General features: G+C 43.8%; 1 protein-coding gene across 32 annotated transcripts in view; it reads right to left on the bottom strand.

Annotated features, from left to right (window-relative positions):
- Window positions 1–18,705, bottom strand: part of ANKRD6 (ankyrin repeat domain 6) — a 181,678-nt gene extending 162,973 nt beyond the window's left edge. For 11 of the 32 annotated variants that reach the window (XM_070633612.1, XM_070633613.1, XM_070633633.1 and 8 more), the window contains exon 1: window positions 18,490–18,693. The gene's annotated coding sequence lies outside the window, so the exon portion shown is untranslated. Of the gene's footprint in view, window positions 1–15,410; window positions 15,500–18,489 lie in introns of all 32 variants that reach the window. The other 21 variants (XM_070633602.1, XM_070633608.1, XM_070633626.1 and 18 more) reach the window with 5 other exon arrangements.
- Between the last annotated feature and the right edge of the window lie 1,488 nt (window positions 18,706–20,193).

Here is a 20,193-nt window from a genome sequence, read left to right as displayed (position 1 = left end):
AAGTTTCCTGTCTCTGTGATCAGGATCTTTCAGGTCCCATTATTCCCATATTGGTGTGCTCTAGGAAAAGGCCGTCTGGAGCGTCAATTTGAAAACATGAGGAAGAGCCCCAATAAGACAATTTTCAAAAGACCGCCACAAAACAAAGTGAATTATCTGAATCAAAAGTAAAATGCTGGGGCCGGCCTGGTGGTGCAGTGGTTAAGTTTGCAGGTTCTGCTTTGGTGGCCCGGGGTTCACCGGTTCCAATCCCGGGTGCGAACAGGGCACCGCTTGGCAACCCATACTGTGGTAGGCATCCCACATATAAAGTAGAGGAAGACGGGCATGGATGTTAGCTCAGGGCCAGTCTTCCTCAGCAAAAAGAGGAGGATTGGCAGCAGATGTTAGCTCAGGGCTAATCTTCCTCCAAAGAAAAACGAGTAAAATGCTTTATTTCCTATAATGTATGCTCTCTAGGGCCAAGGATAATATTTAACCAATTTTATACAGTAGCAGCCTAGTTCTGGAAACATTAGAAATACTTATATATTCTCTGCTTTGCTTGTCCATAATAATTAAGCAGACAAATATTTATGGAAAGAAGTAAAGATGGGGCCTGATACATCTGCTTATAATTGTCATCATGTTTAAATAAAAACAACCCTAACTCTTACAAGGCTGTTCAGATAGATAAACGATCCTTAGACAGCAGTGGAAACAGAGGACGGAGGACTGGACCAGGAATGGAAATTGCAGAGTCCAAATTTCTGGCACAGAAGCTTTTTTTTTCCCCCTGCTTTTTTCTCCCCAAACCCCCCAAGTACATAGTTGTATATTGTAGTTGTAGGTCTTTCTAGTTGTGGCATGTGGGACGCTGCCTCAACATAGCCTAATGCCATGTCTGCGCCCAGGATCCGAACCCTGGGCTGCCGAAGCAGAGTACGTGGACTTAACCACTCGGCCATGGGGCCAGTCCCTGGCACAGAAGCTTTTAATTAACTTGAGACTCATCTGAGTTATTGCTGGATTTATGGAAATTGAGGTGATGGTAATTTGGAAGAACAGAGACTATCAGAAAAAGAAAAGACAAATGAGGATGAAATCTGTGAACCAACAGGACAGCAGGCACCTACATCCACAGGAATGCGCATCCTCCCAGATTGCCCTAGGTTGCTCTGCCATCACTCTTTGCAAGTCAAATGGTGGATGCAAGGTGGGCAGCAGGAGTAGCTGCCCGTGGTGCTGAACCCCAGGGCACACCACAGGCCAAGAACCAGGCAAAACGATCTCTCATTGGAATTTCAACCACATTCTACTCCTCCATAAAGTTATAGCTCAAAATCATCACCAGTTTTTCCTCATATTATTAGTTTCATTTATTAATTTCACCATTAAAATAGATTAGTTAGAAATCATCTTTTCAAACAGACTAAAAAACTGATAAAGAAAAGTTCAAATAATTTATTAGGGTTCACTCAGAAAACTTTAGAGTTACAACTTTAGCCTGTGAGTCACTGTTTCCTAGTTAACATAAGCCAAAATTCCTACTGGCACATTTTAGAGTCCAGGATGCACCATTTAAGACCAATATCTCAGATAAATGAGAAAGCTGAAGAGAAATCTATTAATAGATAAATGTATGTATTTGGATCAGTATAATGCTTTTAGTCAAACATAGAGACTGAGCATAAAATGTTATCTTGAAAACTCTTAAAAATATTAATTCACTAAGAATGAAGTAGGAAATTAGCATTTAGTAATGTTTAATTTTGACGACACGCTTGTAAGGTAAGCAAGCATTTGAAGGTGGAGACTTGCAAACACGTTCCCAAAAGTAAGACACTTTTTACCCATCCAATTTATGGCAGCTAGTTTCCAAGATGGCTCCCAATAATCCATCCCTCCTAGTATACATGTCCTTGTGGAGTTCTCTTCTACAGTGAATCAAGACTGGATCCGTGCGACCAATAGAACACAGTGAAAATGACAATGCATTACAGTTTCTGTCTTGGCCGCTTGGATTGCTCACTCAGGGGAAATCAGCTGTCATGCAAAGAAGACATTCAAGCAGCCACAGACAAAGGAACTGAGGCCTCTCACCAGCAGCCATCACCAACACGCCAGCCATGTGAGTGAGCCATCTTAGAAGTGGATCCTCCTGCCCCACCCCAGCCAAGCTTTCAGATGACGGTAGCCCCAGCCAGCATCTGAAGGCGATCTTACTGAGAGGCCAGAGTCAGAACCTCTTAGCTGGGTCACTCTAATTCCTGACTGACAGACTGTGGGAAATAATAAACAGTTATTGCTGTTTTAAGCTGTCAAGCATTGGTGTGATTTGTTATACAGCCATAGAAACTGGGACATAATTTTACCTGACATAATCCGGGCCTAATTTTTTCTTTTTTTTTAAAGATTTTATTTTTCCTTTTTCTCCCCAAAGCCCCCCAGTACATAGTTATGTATTTTTAAGTTGTGGGTCCTTCTAGTTGTGGCATGTGGGATGCCGCTTCAGCATGGCCTGATGAGCGGTGCCATGTCCTTGCCCAGGATTCAAACCGGTGAAACCCTGGGCTGCCAAAGCGGAGTGCGAGAACTTAACCACGGGGCCGGCCCCTGGGCCTAATTTTTAATGATGTCCTTCATGAATGATCCTGACTCTTGAATGAAAAATGTATGTGACTGTTGTTTATGTTTTATGTGACTAGTGGTCAAACAGCCCAACTGTTTTGACAGATAAGTGGTAAAGAAAAGAAAGGGACAGACGGTTTTATGGGCTGAATTGTGCCCCTCCGCCAAATTTATAGGCTGAAACGCTAACTCCCAGTATCTAGGAATGTGACAGCATTCAGAGACAAAGCCTGTAAAGAAGTAATTAAGTTAAAATTAGGCCATTAAGATGGGCCCTAATCCAACAGGACAAGTATCCTTATACAAATAGAAAGAGACACCAGGAGAGCACACACACAGAGGACAGAGCATGTGAAGACACAGCAAGAAGGCGGCCATCTGCAAGCCAAAGAGAGAGGCCTCAGGAGAAACCAAACCTGCAAATACCCTGATCTTGGACTTCCAGCCTCCAGAAATATGAGAAAATAAATTTGTTGTTTAAGCCACCCAGTCCATGGTACTTCGTTATGGCAGCCCTGGCTGACATACAGAAGGGAAACCCATAGATTAAAAAAAAAAAGAAAAAGACTTAGAAGACAACAAAAACATTTTAAGGAACAACACTAAACCATAGTGTCTAAAGATGCACACTTAAGAAATAGAACTATAAAAAAAAATACAAGGAAGTGATTGCTATAAACATTAGAATAATACAGGCAGCCTTCACTTTACATGATTCTAACATGCACAATTTCAGTTCTCAGTTTAGTTAAATTACACCAATCCTCCAAAAACACAGTTCACATTTCACTTACCATGGTGTATTAACTTTGAGAAACTGCGTAAAGTACAAACTTCAATAATAGCTCTTCAGTCTACAAATTATTATTTTTTTTTTGAGGAAGATTAACCCTGAGCTAACATCTGCCGCCAATCCTCCTCTTTTTGCTGAGGAAGACTGGCCCTGAGCTAACAACTGTGCCCATCTTCCTCTACTTTATATGTGGGACGCCTACCACAGCATGGCTTGCCAAGCGGTGCCATGTACGCACCGGGGATCCAAACCTGCAAACCCCAGGCCGCCAAAGCGGAACATGCGCACACAACCACTGCGCCACCGGCCCGGCCCCTACAAATTATTACGTAATTAATAGACATGCATCACGATCAGTGACAGATCACATCACTTCTTTCAAAGTCTGTCAGTGATCGGTCACTCTGCACTTGTTATTCGGTTCACACACACACAGTACACCACGGACTGGTGTTGTCTCCTTATCTCCCAGTGATAAACCCACATAGCATTTTACCAAAATGAACAAGTGACAGAAGAAACTGGCCAAGAAAGAAGAACGTGCAGCAAAGAAACGAAAAGTGATAGCATTGGAAGTGAAATCTGAACGGAACGGAATGGAATGGAGTTACAGAGAAATAGCTGACCATGGGAATGTTGACACTGCTACCACTTAAAGACTCAAGACGTGCAGCTGGAGGAACCTAACGGAGGAAACTTACTGACATAAAGGAGGAATGTGGTTGAGATGAGAAGGATGAAGAAATGACACCAGCAAGAACTTCACACTGAAGGAATTCCTAGAGACACTTCACAGCACTGAAGGCATGAAGGATGAAATGCTGGAAACTGATCCAAACTCCAAAAGGAGAATGAAAATTCCTCCAGACAGAAGAGGTGTTTGTTCTGTATCATAAGGTATAGGATGGGGAGAAGATGGCAAACACGGGCCAAACTACTCTTGGGAAGTTTTTAGAAAGAAATAAAAGTTTAATTATCAATTTTGCTAATGTTTGAAATTACAGTGCACTAAACTTCACTCCTTTTTCATTTCACTATACAATTGTAACAGACAGTAAGAGAGTTTTTAATGTCTTGGCCAAATGTTTAAAGGTCCCGGAACACTCGCAATCTCCCTGATTGATTATTAAGACGGCTTATCAGGATCTCAGCGTGCACTGCTATCTTCTTGGTACCACAGCACCATGCAAAGTGAGTTCTGCCTGTAGTTACCCCAGAGGGAGGGAAGGAGTTATGAATGAGATGCAACACAAGGAGGGGCTTCTGGGGTGACTGGCAAAGTTCTATTTCCTGACCAGCATGGTAGTTATAAGGGTATTTGCCTTACAACAATTTCTTAAACTGAAAAAATGCTTCTGTGACTGAAATCCATGGGAGCAGGGGACTAGTCAATGAGGACCCGTCTGAAACACTGAGCCAGTGGTCACCTTTCTAAGAGAAAAGAAAGGAAAAGCCACAGAAGTAGGTAAGGGACTTGGCAGAGGGCACAAAGGCGGCTGTCAGACATGAAATCAGAACCAGGCCTTGCTGGCAGCCGGGTCTGCACTCCTCTCGAAAGCCTGCCAGTCTCCCGTGAAACAGACTTCCCCTCAAGGGCATCTTTATTGTCCACTTCCAAGGGAGGTGACTCAGCCAGGTTTGAATGGGAGGCCTGGGGTTTAAGATCTGTTACTTAATGCTAATCAGAAAGAAAAAAATAAATAGGAAGGCCAGAAGAGACTCAGCGATCTTAAATTTTTTTCCTTAAATTATTTTTCAAGTGAAAGGATTAGGCTTTGCAAAAAACAGTCAAACAGTCTGCCTCCCTGATCCTGGGGCAAAAATACAACACAAACAGTACAATCTTATTATAAACCTAAAGCTTATTACAAACTTAAAAATACAATACAAACTTACTGAAAGCCGCTTATTCTGTGGGGCCGAGGCAGTGCTGTGGATTTATGATATCTGGTTAGGTTATAATCAATACTCAGTCTTTCCTTCTAGATTGAGTACACCAATATAACATTTTTCCTCTCATTTAAATACCCTAATAGCCTCTGATGTTGCTTTTCCCATACAAAGTCCATCAAGTATGACATAGCTTCTATTTGCTTACTGATTTGGGGAATATGTTTTTCCCTCCACTTTATACACAGCTTATAACTGGGATATTAAGTTCCATCCAATTTACTTAGCTGGTAAATTCAGAGCAAATACTAAAAGTCTCTTAAGATTTATTCTTACTCTCAAAGTTAACATCCCTGACATTAAGGGAATTTCAAAGGCTGAGGAGACAGGGATGTTATAAGAAACTGCACGGAAGTCCTGGGGCAAGGTCTCATACAACATTTTATGATTTATTTTTAGACGCACAGAAACATAGTCATTTTAACACAACCAGTCAATTATAAGCCCAGTCTTAAAGCTTTTGAGTTTTTTAATAACAAAGGAAGACTACAGATTAGTGAAGTTAGGATTTAAAAGGACAGAGATGCACTGAGCATCGAGTCAACTAGTTTTTGGTTCTGTATCAAATTAACAATCAGGGGCCAGCCCGGTGGCGCAGCAGTTAAGTTCCCATATTCCGCTTCTGCGGCCTTGGGTTGCCTGGTTTGGATCCTGGATGTGGACCTACATACCACTTGGTAAGCCATGCTGTGGCAGGCATCCCACATATAAAGTAGAGCAAGATGGGTACGGATGTTAGCTCAGGGCCAGTCTTCCTCAGCAAAAAGAGGAGGATTGGCAGCAGATGTTAGCTCAGGGCTGATCTTCCTCAAAAAAAGTAAATAACAATCAGTTTTAGATATAAGTTTTATTTTCTCCAAAATGTCCTTTTCTCGACCAGTTAGGAAGAGAAAGAAAAGAAATTCTAGTATCCAGAGATAAACTAGACCTGTTACATATTTTGGGGGCGGAATGATCTACATCCAGTAACAATAGAATATATAGCTGTTTATTTTGCGACCTTTTGAGAATGTGTTCCACAATGGTATTCCTGACTTCCTGGCAACGAGGGGCTCCTGAAAAGACGGTATACTCTGAATTTTAGTGATTTTATCATATATTAAATATCCTGGGTCTAAGGGAACTCACTATTTAAAGAAATCCTTTGGTAATCTTATATAGGATTTTCTAAATCCCTATTAGCACATGTTTTTGAAATCAATTTCCCTAAATGTCTCCCAACAGGAAGATATTAATTAGCTGTAAGTCCTTCACTGAATGATAAAGTGTCTCCTTATATTTCAAAGTACAGAATACCCTGGCTTACATCTCATCACACATCCAGACTTCAACTCAGCAGGGCAGCGAAGGTGGGAAATGTCTAAAGGCGCCTGATTCTCGGTTTTCAAGCAGTGCTCTGAACGGCAGCAACACAGCTCCACTCTCATTAAGTACGGAAGGTGTGAGCTTCTTTGATGCTTTCTTCAAATTTTGATTTTTCTGTTTTTTGGTTTTGGGGTTTTTTGGGAGCAGGTCTTACTTTTTTCCACGTGTATAAAAACCATCCATATAAATACCCAGGTGCCAGGGGATTCTGCTGTTATTTATTACTGGTTTTGCAGTTCCTTACTAAGTTTCTGAAGAGCAAATGGAGAAAAACAAAGGCTTCAGTGAGCAAGCCTTTCATTAGGTATCACGTAACCCAGGATAATACATTCTGGAGATTTAGGAAATTATAAACAATTAAGTAAGCATCCGTTCCGAAAGCGCCTATCAAACACCAGGACTTAGGGTCTTCCCCTCATGCTAACTCCTTCTGTTAGTAAGTTTTACCTTGATGTTAAAGAGACAGCGGGGGCCGGCCTGTGGCGCAGTGGTTAAGTGTGCACGTTCCGCTTCGGGGCCCGAGGTTCACCAGTTCGGATCCCGGGTGTGGACATGGCACCGCTTGTCAGGCCATGCTGTGGTAGGTGTCCCACGTATAAAGTAAAGGAAGATGGGCACAGGTGTTGGCTCAGGGCCAGTCTTCCTCAGCAAAAAAGAGGAGGACTGGCAGCAGATGTTAGCTCAGGGCTAATCTTCCTCAAAAAAAAAAAAAAAGAGAGAGAAAGACAGCTAACCCAGAGCCATCATGCTGCCTTGAGTTTTAATTTGTTCTCTCTGAGCATCATGAGGCACACTGAGCCCCGGGGTAAACCAGTCACACTCGCTACAGCCCAGCGCCAACGTTCCTGTCATTATTCCTATTTGTAAGCAAGGCAGCAGATGGCTCCATAGGTGAGGCCAGGCACTGAATGATCTGATTCATCCGATAAGCCCAGTGCCTGGGTCTCTCTGCACATGTACAGAACGCTGACGACGAATGCCCTCTGGGCCTCCGCCTCTCAGTTCCAAGCTCTCCTATCACGTAGGCAAGGCTTGGCGAGACAAGAGGCATACCTAGAGCTGCCAGAGAAGCTATTTCTAGGGACCGAAAGACAAGCTGCCACAGAGTCTGAGTTACTTAAAGCGTAGGCCGCCTGCATCAGAATCTGGGGGGCTTGCTGAATGTGCACCTCCCTGGACCCACGGACCCAGAATCTAAGGAGTGAGAGTGGGAATCTGAATTTTAATCGATTCCCCAAATGATTCTTACGCATGATAAGTTTGAAGAGTATTGTTCTAAGGAAGCTAACTGGAAGGTAGACAGCTAACTAGAAGATAAATTCAGTAACTTGCCCAAGATGATTTAATTTAAAATCTATTTGATTTTAATTACTTCATTAGGTAAGTTTTATAATCCCTACCATGACAGTGAAGTAACTGGCCCAGACAGATTAAGTCCTAACTTGGAGCAGAGTTATTCTCAAACTAAGTTATACTAATTTTAAGTCTACTGAAGGGGTTAGCAAACTCTCCTGTGAGGGAATAGATGGTAAACATATTAGGTGTTGTGGGCCATATGGTCTCTGTTACAACGCCTCAACTCTGCCAGCACAGTGTGAAAGCAGCCAGACAGCATGTAAATGAATGAGTATGGCCGTGTTCCAATACAATTTTACAAAGAGGCAGTGGGCTTGATTTGGCCGATGGCTATAATCTGCCGACCTTTTGTCTAGCGCATCTTTAATTCCAACGTGGGCACCATGAAACAGAACTTTTTTAAAAATCAGGACTTAAAAGATAGTACATATTAATTATTTGGATCTTTTCCTTAAGCAGAACAGCCCAAACTCAACTAGTAATGGATAAACAAAGCACTGCTATAGTCAGTGCACACGACTAAAGTTGTGGACCATTTTCTCCATAACTCCAGCTGGGTACCGGGATTTTTCACATGAGCTTTCATTAATTCTTCAACGTGTTCCATTTGTAGTTGTTGGATGCTGGATACAGCCGAATGGCAGAAATGTACTTCAAGTACATATGATAAATAGGTCCAAGTCTTGCAACTGTAGTTTCCCTTAAGAGCAAATAAGTGAAAGTGACACACACACTTGTGATTGTGTAATACATTCCATGGCAAACATTGCTTTTTTTTTGAAGAGGAAAGAAGTTTCACAGTTGCCTATTCCCAGAAGCTTAAAGTAATTTTAAACTATTATGATAACATTCATGAAGCCAATAAGACATGCATATTCTTGTTCTTTGCTAATCTTCTTCTGTTTCGTCTTTCTCAAATGTACAATTCTCTAGATGGTTAGATGATTCTGAGGAAATCAACTATGCTTCGTTCCCTAATAAACGTATGAACCCAGATGGCTTAACCACATTTTTATTTGCTCGCATGGCAAATGATGATACAATTGTTTCCTATGGAGGTCTCATCCACACCATACCCTATGAAGATATAACATTTTATATATAGATGTTTAGAAAGTGAAAAATAGGGGGCCGGCCCAGTGGCATACCAGTTAAGTTTGCACACTCTGCTTCAGGGGCCTGGGTTCCCTGGTTCGGACCCTGGGCACGGACCTTCTCGTGCTGTGGCAGGCGTCCCACATATAAAAAAGAGAGGAAGATGGGTACAGATGTTAGCTCAGGGCCAATCTTCCTCAGCAAAAAGGGGAGGATTGGAGGCAGATGTTAGCTCAGGGCTAATCTTCCTAAAGAAAAAAAAAAGCGAAAAATAAATTATATGAAGGCAGTTAGCCTTAACTGACCATAAAAAGACCAGCATATAAAAGATGGCTACTTACCCACCAAAGAGTTCTGTTCCCCTTCCAAAGTAAATGATGGTTGCTCAGGAGCAGCGGTCCAGCCTGGGACCATATTTCCCAGCCTCCTTAAATCTAGGTGGGGCTATGAACTGGTTCTGGCCAATGGAATGTGAGCAGAAGGGATGTTTTCACATGTTAGCAGAGGTAGTTAATCTGGTATGCCTTTAACGTACTCTCTTCCCCTTGTAGTGACACTGAGACCACATGCTGAAGATGATGGCATAACGAGATGAAAGGAACCTTTATCCCCGAGTCACCCGAAGGAGAGCTAACCAGGAGAGCTGCCCGACCAGGAATAACCGATTTGGACTTTGTGTGAGTTAGAAATAACCCATTACCGCATTAAGCCACTGAAATTTGGAGATGTTTGTTATAGGAGTTAGCTTACCTTAACAGAAGATATTTGAGTTGGATGAAAAGAGTCAAATCATGCTTTACTGAAGAGTTTCTAAGATGAATGCAAATACTGAGGAGTCATATATACAAGAAAAGCCTGCAAGTTACAATTTTTTACCATTTATACAATCCACTCATGTGAATTAAAAACCAGTCTGAGGCCAGCGCCGGTGGTGTAGTGGTTAAGTTAGGTGTGCTCCACTTCAGCGGCCCAGGTTCGGGTCCTGGGAGCAGACCTACACCACTCATTTGTCAGTGGCCATGCTGTGGCAGCAGCTCACAAACAAAAAGAGGAAGATTGGCAACACATATTAGCTCAGGGCCAATCTTCTCAGGGGAAAAAAAAGTCTGAACGACTGGAGAGCTCTATTTCTTAAATAAATTCTGATCCTTAACATCCTTTTATAACAATGTCAATGCAATAACTCACCTAAATCACTGGATGCTACACGAGGTAAAACATATTGCACCATATATTTACAATACATTTAAAACATAAAGTATAAACCAGAAGATCTTAAAATTAAATCTGCATTCCCCAAGGCAGAATTTATTGAACTCTGGTCATTCGGTACCACTTCATGAGTCTGTTCCATAGCTGTGTGCCTCAAGTATTATTTCCTTCCCCTTTTCCTGGAGCCTAAAAAGGGCGGGGGGAGACGTGGCCGTCGTGGGGCTGAGTCCAGGACAGAGACTTTGCTTCCACATCTGCACCACTGGGGACTCCAAGGCGGTTCTCTCCGGGGCTCCTCTGGCCCTTGAGCAATGGGTTCCAGAGTCTGTGGGATGCAGGGGGATGGCTGGAGGCTCTGAGGGAAGAGAACTGCTCAGGCTTATCCCAGGTTTGTGCAGAAAGCAAGCCTCTGAAGGCTGGTGAGGAGAAAGATAGAGCAGAGAACTGAAAAGGGCTAAGATACCCGAGTGAAGGAGCTTGCTGTGGGGTGGGTAGAGCTCTGCAAACAACATTTTCTTGTAGTGCTTACCAACCACGTTTGGGTTAGTGAACCACTCGAGAATCTGATGAAAGCTATGAAATGTCTTCCCTCTCAAATATACATATGAGCATCCACTTAAAAACTTATACCTAAATTCTGGGAGCTCTTAGAGCATCTGTAGCCAACCAGTGAACCCCAGGTGAAGACTTTCTATTTTAGCGGGAGATTTAATAGCTGCTCCTCAGGTTGGTATAGGAACCTTCTAGTAAGTAATGCAGTCACTTCCCCATGCAAGAGAGAACACAGTTATTTCTTGCATCTCCTCTCCTATGACTGGGGATGAGGGAGAGGAGGGAAAGAGAGGTAATGTCACTCCTCAGCTTTTCTGGCCACCCCACACTGTCCCTAACCTCTGTGCCTCGGTGCAGTCCAGCAGTGGGGCACTATCAATGGATTTGGGTTTTTTTTACTTTTCTAAAACTTATTTTGAAATAATATGAGTCTCACATAGAAGCTGCAAAAATAGTACACCAGCCTCAAAGATATCATGCTAAGTGAAATAAGCCAGTCACAAAATAACAAATATAGTGTGATTCTCCTTATGGGAGTCATCTAGAGCAGTCAAACTGATAGACTAAGAAAGCAGAACAGTGTTAGCAGGGGCTGGGGGAGGGGATTGGGGAGTTACTCTTTAGCGGGTTCAGAGCTTCAGTTCAGGGTAATGAAGAGTTCTGGAGACAGATGGTGGTGACAACTGCACAACAATGTGAGCGTAATAATGCCACTGAAGTGCATACTTAAAAATTATTAAAGTGGTAAATTTTAGGTTATGTATATTTTATCACAATAAAAAAGCAGTACAGAGAGCTCCCGTGTAACCTATCTCCCAATGATAATATCTTACATAACCACAGTACAATGATCAAAACAAGGAAACTGGGACTGGTATGATACTATTAACTAAGCCATAGACTTTATTTGGATTTCACTTTTTCCATGTGCTCACTGTGTGCACGTGCATGTGTGTGTGTGTATGTTTGTAGTTCCATGAATTTTATCACATAGATTGATTTGTGTAACCACCACCACAATCAGGGTACAGAACTGTTTCAAATCCCCGTTTTACAGATTAGGAAACTGAGGCATAAAGAGGTTAAGTAAATAGACAAAACTTTTACAATCAATAGGTGGCAGAGCCAGGGGTCAAACCCCGTCAGACCAGCTTTGAAGCCCACACCTTTTTTTTTTTTTTGAGGAAGATTAGCCCTGAGCTAAATCTGCTGCCAATCCTCTTTTTTGCTGAGGAAGGCTGGCCCTGAGCTAACATCTGTGCCCACCTTCCTCTACTTTACATGTGGGACGCCTGCCACAGCATGGCTTGCCAAGCGGTGCCATATCCACACCCGGGATCCCAAGTGGCGAACCCCGGGCCACCAAAGCAGAACATGCAAACTTAACCGCTGCGCCACCAGGCCAGCCCCAGAAGCCCACACCTCTTAACCAAACCCAGTACTCACAGGGCATGCCTGGGACACCCAAACGCATCCATACACACACACTCAAGAAGTGTGCTCTCCGGTACTTGGATACTGTACACTACATTTGGCACAATATAACATAGTCTACAGGGCACCTCAGCATTCTAACTAAACTGGATCAACTGCAGAATTTCATGCTGGGGCTTGTAGTCCACTTGGCATTTTCTAGCTAAAAAATAAGCTTAAAAACTGGCATGAGACACGTTATCCCTGCCAAAAAAGAGAGAAGCAACTTTCAGTTTTGTGAAAAATCTGAACTGTAATTTTCCAAGTTGATTGTTCACGATTTGGTTTATTTTTTACCCCTGAGAATAAATTCAAACCACTATCATATAAGCATGATAAAATAGGTCCATTTCATATCATTACATTTTTACCTCTCATTAAGCAGATATTTTAGTAACTAGAACATCTAAATAGTTCCACTATGGGAACAAAGTATTTTTTTTAAAAATATATTTGACCAATATTGAATTTTCTTGTATAATTCACAAAGTTTTTACCTGATTTATTTTTCTGATTACAAACTTAATTTACGTTCACTGCAAGAAGTCTTTAAAATTCCCATAAAGATGCAGAGGGGAAAAACCCCCAATACTCCTAAAACTCACCACCGAGAGGCAATTTCTGTCTATATCAGATTCCCAGGGGACTTTGCTAGAGTCAGAGTAAAATGCAGACATTTTAAAAAAACTGAAAACGCTAATTCTGAAATAAGAATACAAATTTTCTGACCTTGGAATCCAGTTCTAGAATAAAACAGTACTTTTGTTTATACTCTAGAATGTGAATACACGCATACAGAGTCTTAACACCACGCAGTAGGCTACTGATGTTCATAATAAAAGGAAATCATCAGTTACATCAGGTTAACAATCTCATTAGTTCTCTTTGGTCCACAGACCATCAGGTTGATTCAAGGGCACCTATCTCCAAAAGTGTGGAAGAACAAGAGTGTTTTTACACTGTGAATATGTATAATTTTACAGAACTACATTTTTTTTTTAAATTTTATTTTTTCCTTTTTCTCCCCAAAGCCCCCCAGAGCATAGTTGTATATTCTGCGTTGTGAGTCCTTCTAGTTGTGGTATGTGGGACGCTGCCTCAGCGTGGTTTGATGAGCAGTGCCATGTCCGCGCCCAGGATTCGAACCAACGAAACACTGGGCCGCCTGCAGCGGAGCGCGCAAACTTAACCACTCGGCCACGGGGCCAGCCCCCAGAACTACATATTTTGAAAATAAATATTTTGGTCTGGTCCCCTTATTCGCTAAAGAGAAAACTGAGGCTCTGAGAAATTGTCTAAAGCTCCAAAGCGAATTGGTGGCCAGGACTACCCCAAGTTTCGCGTTGTCCATCTGGCATCCTTCCACCCTCCCCAGGGCCCCCGGAGGTGCTCCTCCATCTCCCGCTCGTCATCCAATCCGACAAGATGATGCAGAGCAGGGTTCCTAATGCTCATGTGCGAAAGGTCACAACCTCAAGAGAACTAAGTTCTATATTCACCTTTTATCTACTTAATATCAGTAAGGCAAATCAACCTTATTTCTTTTGTATCTATTCATTTTAGAAACAATTCTCAAAGCATATGTCCCTTACACAAACAAAAAATAGCCTTGCTGTTCCTGTTTAACTATTAAGATTAGTCTACTTTGGGCTACTTCTCCATCCGTGGTTACTATTTGCTGATATCTCCATTAAATTTACTATTTTTCTTTTAAGAATGTTTTTTACTATCATGGACAGAAATATTTCCCATAATCTCCATTCTTGAACTAAGGACAAATGAGTGATGTAGAAATTAAGTTCATTCCGCTACCAATAAACTCTCAAATTTAAATTACATGTTTTAATCCTGGGGCCAGCCCCGTGGCCAAGCAGTTAAGTTCGAACACTCTGCTTCGGTGGCCCAGGGTTTCGCTGGTTTGGATCCTGGGTGCGACATGGCACCGCTCATCAGGCCATGATGAGGCAGCGTCCCACATGCCACAACTAGAAGGATCCACAACTAAAAATACACAACTATGTACCGAAGGGCTTTGGGGAGAAAAAGGAAAAATAAAATCTTTAAAAAAACAAAATGTTTTAATCCTTACACACACTTCCCTAGTTTTATATGAAAATACTGAAAGTCAAGCATTTCCCAAAGTGCTTTGTGCCTAGAATATCAGATACTAAAGGTTAAATGAATGCTCAAACTCTCTGACTCTCAGTTTTCTTTTAAGTAAAAGAGTTGCAGACAAAAAGAGGAAACTAATTCATTCTAATCCACGTTTTATCATCTACAATGTAGTTTTCTATTTTATACCCTAAAACCAAGAAATGTCGAGTATTAAATACACTCAGTCTAACCCAGGGAAATATTTGAAATTCTTATTTTTTTAAAAAGGAGCAATAAGTTAAATAAAAATAATGCTGATAATTTACAGACAGGCATCAAAGGGAAAAAAGGGAACAATTAGTTAAGAAGAATCAAATAGTTTCTCCCATTCACACAAATGTTCTAATTTTATGGAGGGAAAAAACCCCTCAATATAAGGAACCAAATAAGATAAAAATTGTATCCATCGTTATTTACGTGAACTTGGAAGCATCACCTACGGTTCTGTATAGACTTCCCAACGATAAGTGACTGAAGAAAGGAGCAATAAAAATCAACCACTACATCAGGGAAATATCACTATTGAGTGTATTCTGAGAAACTGTTAAAATATCACCAGGACGTAGCTTAGGCTTGGGGTCTGGACAATGAACAGGACAAGGGGAGAAAGGGAGGCACCACAATCGCCACATGTGACGTCATTACTCAAGTCAGCCTTTCACTGGAGGGTTAACAAGTACCATTTATTGATAGGAATAATCATCTGACCCTCTGCAGTTTAATAAGACTGTTTCATCTGGGAAGATTACCTGCCTCTGGGCTGCAAGTATATGCATAAATTACATCCTATTTGAAACATTTTCAGGCCTGTAACCCATGCCCAAACTTCCCAAGACAAAAGACAAAGTACCTTCCTCCTGAAATCAAAAGTCCACTGGTCCAGACTCAGGGCTTCTCCCTCCCATCAGTAATGACCTCCTCCGCAAACCAGGACTCACGCTGTCAAATGAAAAGATGCATTCCAAAAATGGTCTAAAAAACCATAAAGTGCCACAATAGTACACTAGAGTTTGCTATTTGAAAAATGATAAATCATTCAGCAGCTGGACACTGCTGAACCTACAAAGTGGGGTAGTCCACAGCTTCAACATTAGATCCCACGACATTCCTACCAATGACATCATATCTTTGAAAACACATAGGTTTTCAGCAGTTGCTGTGATAAAAAGCAAGTGCTACAGAAAATTACCACAGAACAGGAAATGAGAGTGGTATATCCAATCCGATCCCAAGATGTGAGAAGTGGTAAAGGCACACATATCCCGTTTGTAACTGTGATTATTTAAGAATGATACAAAAATACATTTTCTCTCAGTTTATGTGTACTAATTTTTTCAAACACCTTTTATGTTGTTAGGACGTAAATTCTAATTACCTTGTTTTAACCTAGCTACTACTAACTCCTTAAATTACTGAAGACACTAAGGGTGCCATGAACCATGTTCAGGAATCTTTGCCATAACCAAGGAGTGATAACATTGTGCAACGTTTACTGAGGAGAGCTGTGTGACCCTGAAGAAATAACTTAAAACATCATAACATCACGTTCATAACACAAACACCATAACCAGGAAAAGAAGAATTTGGGTTAAAACTGTTTTTAAGGGTCACTCTCAGTTGGCTTAATCCTTCAAACCCCATACAATGTCCCCAGGGTAATTTGTATTAAAAAAAAAAAAAAAACTTCTAAAATACAAGCAGGCTAATTACTGTTTTCCCAGTTCTTAGGGACTCAAGCAAAGCTTTTAAAATTATAGCCTCCAAGCTACATTGGAAGAGACTGGGCCTCCCCTACACAGACAGAACACACCCGCCGAGCTGGTGCCAAAGGAAACAGGGCCAGGGGGGTCGGGGGGGAGCTTGAGAGAGAGACTCCCCCATCCCAGCACTTTGATTTTTTTGGCTTTTTTGTGGTTTGCATCTTACTCCCAATACCCTGCTTTTAAGTTGAAATAAGAACGCTCCAGGTTATTGTGGAAATGCTTGTTTGGAAACTTCCCTTCCACAGAGTTTTTCATCTAAGATATTAAGTGTGAAAAGTGAGGGGAAAACTAACACAAAATCCAGACTATTGATTGCTTGGAGGAAGAAGGAGAAGTGAGTGGAATGCCAAAGGGAGGAGTACTGGGGGCTCCAAGGCCCTGGGGACGCTCTAGCTCTTCAGCAGAGGGATGGACTTGGGTTTGGGTTCTTTCTTATTCTTTCAACGGTGGCTCTAAGGTTTTTACTTTCTGAACGTGTATTTCACAGCAGCAGCACCAGAATTTCTACAAGGGAGGGCCTTGGGAGTTGGAAGTGTGCCTTGTCTCTAAGCTGAGTTGGATCACAATCTGGCAGCTTTTATGTGCTTAGCTGGAGGGGCTCTGGAGAGGCTGATGGGTTTAAGTGGGAAGATAAGGTTAATTTTTAGTACTACCACTGACAACCAAGGAGTTAACAAATTAGCATTTCTTTATCACACTTGGTTTATACCTCCCAACAATGTGCAACTACTATCTGTTTTCTGGTCTCTTTTATTCCTCTTCTCCCTTCTCTCCTCCCCACTTATGACCTAGAGAGCAGAAAACTCTTCCAATTTTAATTTGTATCCCTAATTCTTAAAAAATCATTTGTTTACCATATGCTAAGCACCTGCTTGAGCTGTTAGAAGTAAGGTAAACATGTAGTCACACCTATTATGTGCAAGAACAACAGGTTGCTATCGCTATTTTAAGGATGGGAAACCCTCTCAGAGACAATCAGTACAACGTTGGATCATCGTGGACCAGATGTGTGTGTCTTTGTTGCCCAAGTTCTTCCCACTTACGCTGGCCTGACAGACATTACCTAAACATGAATGAATACAATCATCCAACAGGTTCACAGAGAGGATGCCTAACGTTCAAGAGCACTGTGCCAAGCACTTTACTTGCATCATTTCCACAACAATGCCACCAGGTTATGTATATACACCAAGTTTACAGTTCTAAAAACTAAAGTTTAAAGAAGGTTTTCCGAAGTCACACACCTAACAAGTGGTGGCATCAAACGGATGCCATGACCCCAAACGGGTCTTTAACCACCACTTGAACCATCTCACTACGCTTCAGGGAGAACAAAATGACCAGCTTTAGGAAACTTAAGCCCCTCTCGGGTCACAAGTAATAGTCCACTTCCCCTCCCGCCCCTCAATTCTACCGGAAGCACCACACTGAAATTCCCAAGACAAGTGTCGGTAAGACGATGCCTGAACTCAAACCCAACAACGTGCTCGCTTCCTCGGGCCCGGGAGATGCCACTGGCTGACTCTTTCCCGAGCTTAATTCCAGCCTGAGCGATCTCCCCGGGGCAGGAGCATGAGCACGGCCCCCGCCCCCCGCGCCTGCACCCCTGCAGTGCTCGCGGGGTCGAGGGGAGGGGGGCGGACCGCTGGCGCGCCTGAGCCCAGCCCGGTCACTCTGAGGCCGGCCTGCAGGCCCGGGGACGGCGGGCAACGCTGGGCGACCAGAGGGGACCCTCCTTTACGCCCGAAGACCAACAGCCACTGCGTCCCGGAGAAATACCGGCGGACCCCCGCCCCCCAAACACCACTTTCCTCAAACTCTTTGAGCTCACTGGAGAAAGAGGAGGAGGGCAAGCAAAGATGAGAAAGTTCTCTGCCCCCCGCCCAAAGTGCTATATCCTAGGAGGCAACAGAGGCAAAGCGCTAAGGCAGCTGCCCCAGGAATTCGCCCCTCCCGCCCCGGCTCTCCCGGAGGCCGCAGGAAAGGGGGCAACGCGCTCGGTGTGGGACTCCTCTCCACGCAGACAGCGATCTGGGGGCGCCAGGGCGCAGCGCCCCACCCCCGACATCGTGCTCCCCGGATCAGTGCCTCCCGCCCTGGGAGTGGAGGGCGCCCGCCCTCGGATGAAGAGGGGTCGCGAAGGGACCCGGCGAGGGCGCACGGTACCTTTCTCTCCCGCGCCGGACGTCCGCGCCGCAGGGACCGATGCCGGCGACAGGGTGGGGGGCGAGGGGAGATGATGGGCACGCGCTCCCGCTGGCTCCGGCGGCCCCAGGGCCTCGGCGCCGCGCAGCGCCGCCGCCTCCAGCCGCCCCTCGCAGGCTGCGCGCCCCGCTCCCGCAGGTTACCTGTGGCCGCGCCGCCGCGCCCGCCGCCCGCAGGGCCTCCGCCCCGCCCCGCCCGCGCCTCCGAACCTGGGGCCGCAGCGCCCCGCAGCGGCCGGCCGGGGTACGGCGGGGGCCGGGGGGAGACGCGGCCCCCGAGGCCCGGGGGCGGTCCTTAGTCGCCCAGCTGGGGCCGCTGCCGGTTCTGCGGCCACCGGAGAGGCCTCCTTCTGAACAGTGGGAGGAAAGCGGGTGCAGTGGGGTGAGGTTTTCCGCACGGGAGTTGCCACGAGGTTTATTGAAAGGAGAGGGGAATTAGGAGAAGAAACCATCCCTCAACCTGTGGCCAAGTGGATATTTCAATATATTCCTAGTTCACTTAACTGTTGGCTCAGTGGAAGCTGAACAACAATGATGAATGATCCGGATTCATTAAGAGCTGGAGAAGGGCAAGGAAGCCTTTATTCTGAACACCTTGTCTGTTAGCATGTCGGAACTATCTCATATAAAACAGGCAAAAAAAGCATTGAGCTTTCTTAACTCCTATATTCAAATCACACTTTACCTACCATTACCTCAGTCTGTTTTTGTCTGTTTTTCACAGTTACTTTTTCAGTATCTAGAAGAGCTGCCTAAACGTAGCAAACCCTGAATAAATTGTGGTTGAATGAATGTGTGAATGAATGGGACCCCTTCAACCTTTTGAAGAAGCATGACAGGTATTTGCTTTCCAAACACGGGGAGCTGGAGAGGGAGGCAGAACCCTAGAATGGAATTACAGTCTTGTCTGAGGTATGGGACAAGCCTATTTTTTTTTTTTTTTTTTTTTTTTTTTTATTTTATTAAAAGATTTTATTTTTTCCTTTTTCTCCCCAAAGCTCCCCGGTACATAGTTGTGTATTCTTCGTTGTGGGTTCTTCTAGTTGTGGCATGTGGGACGCTGCCTCAGCGTGGTGTGATGAGCAGTGCCATGTCCGCGCCCAGGATTCGATCTAACGAAACACTGGGCCGCCTGCAGCGGAGCGCGCGAACTTAACCACTCGGCCACGGGGCCAGCCCCTGGGACAAGCCTATTTTGAACCTGATTCTTCTTATCCCCTCTGAAATAGGCCTGCTTTCCGGGGGAAAACAAACATGATGATTTCCTCCATTTTCTTAAGATATTTGTCTCCCTCTGTCCTTCAGGGAGCGTGAGGCAGGAGAAATCCACACAACTCCTACCCACCAGGGAGGGGTAAGTATTTTCCTCTACTACTTCGGAACTTCCCCCAACCCCGTAGTCATAGCAGCAGCTTTACTTGGCAGCGTGTGAAACCTCTCTTCTGAGTGTCCTTGGACCTTCTTTAGATGTGTTCTCTGTCCCTGTCACTCCCCAACTAGAGCTGTTAGGAGAGCACATTTCCTTTCCCTGCCCATCAGTAGCTCTGAATTTCTCTCCAGGCTGGTCACCATTGAGTTCTAGCGGAACCCCTGAAGTCAAGGTATGTACACGTGACCTTTCAACCTGGTCATTTCTTTCTTTTTCTTTTCCGGATTAGGGAGTTTT

Source organism: Equus przewalskii, chromosome 9, assembly GCF_037783145.1.
Source record: "Equus przewalskii isolate Varuska chromosome 9, EquPr2, whole genome shotgun sequence".
Lineage (NCBI taxonomy): Eukaryota > Metazoa > Chordata > Mammalia > Perissodactyla > Equidae > Equus > Equus przewalskii.
Note: the sequence above shows the minus strand (reverse complement) of the source record. Positions and strands in the feature narration are given on the sequence as shown.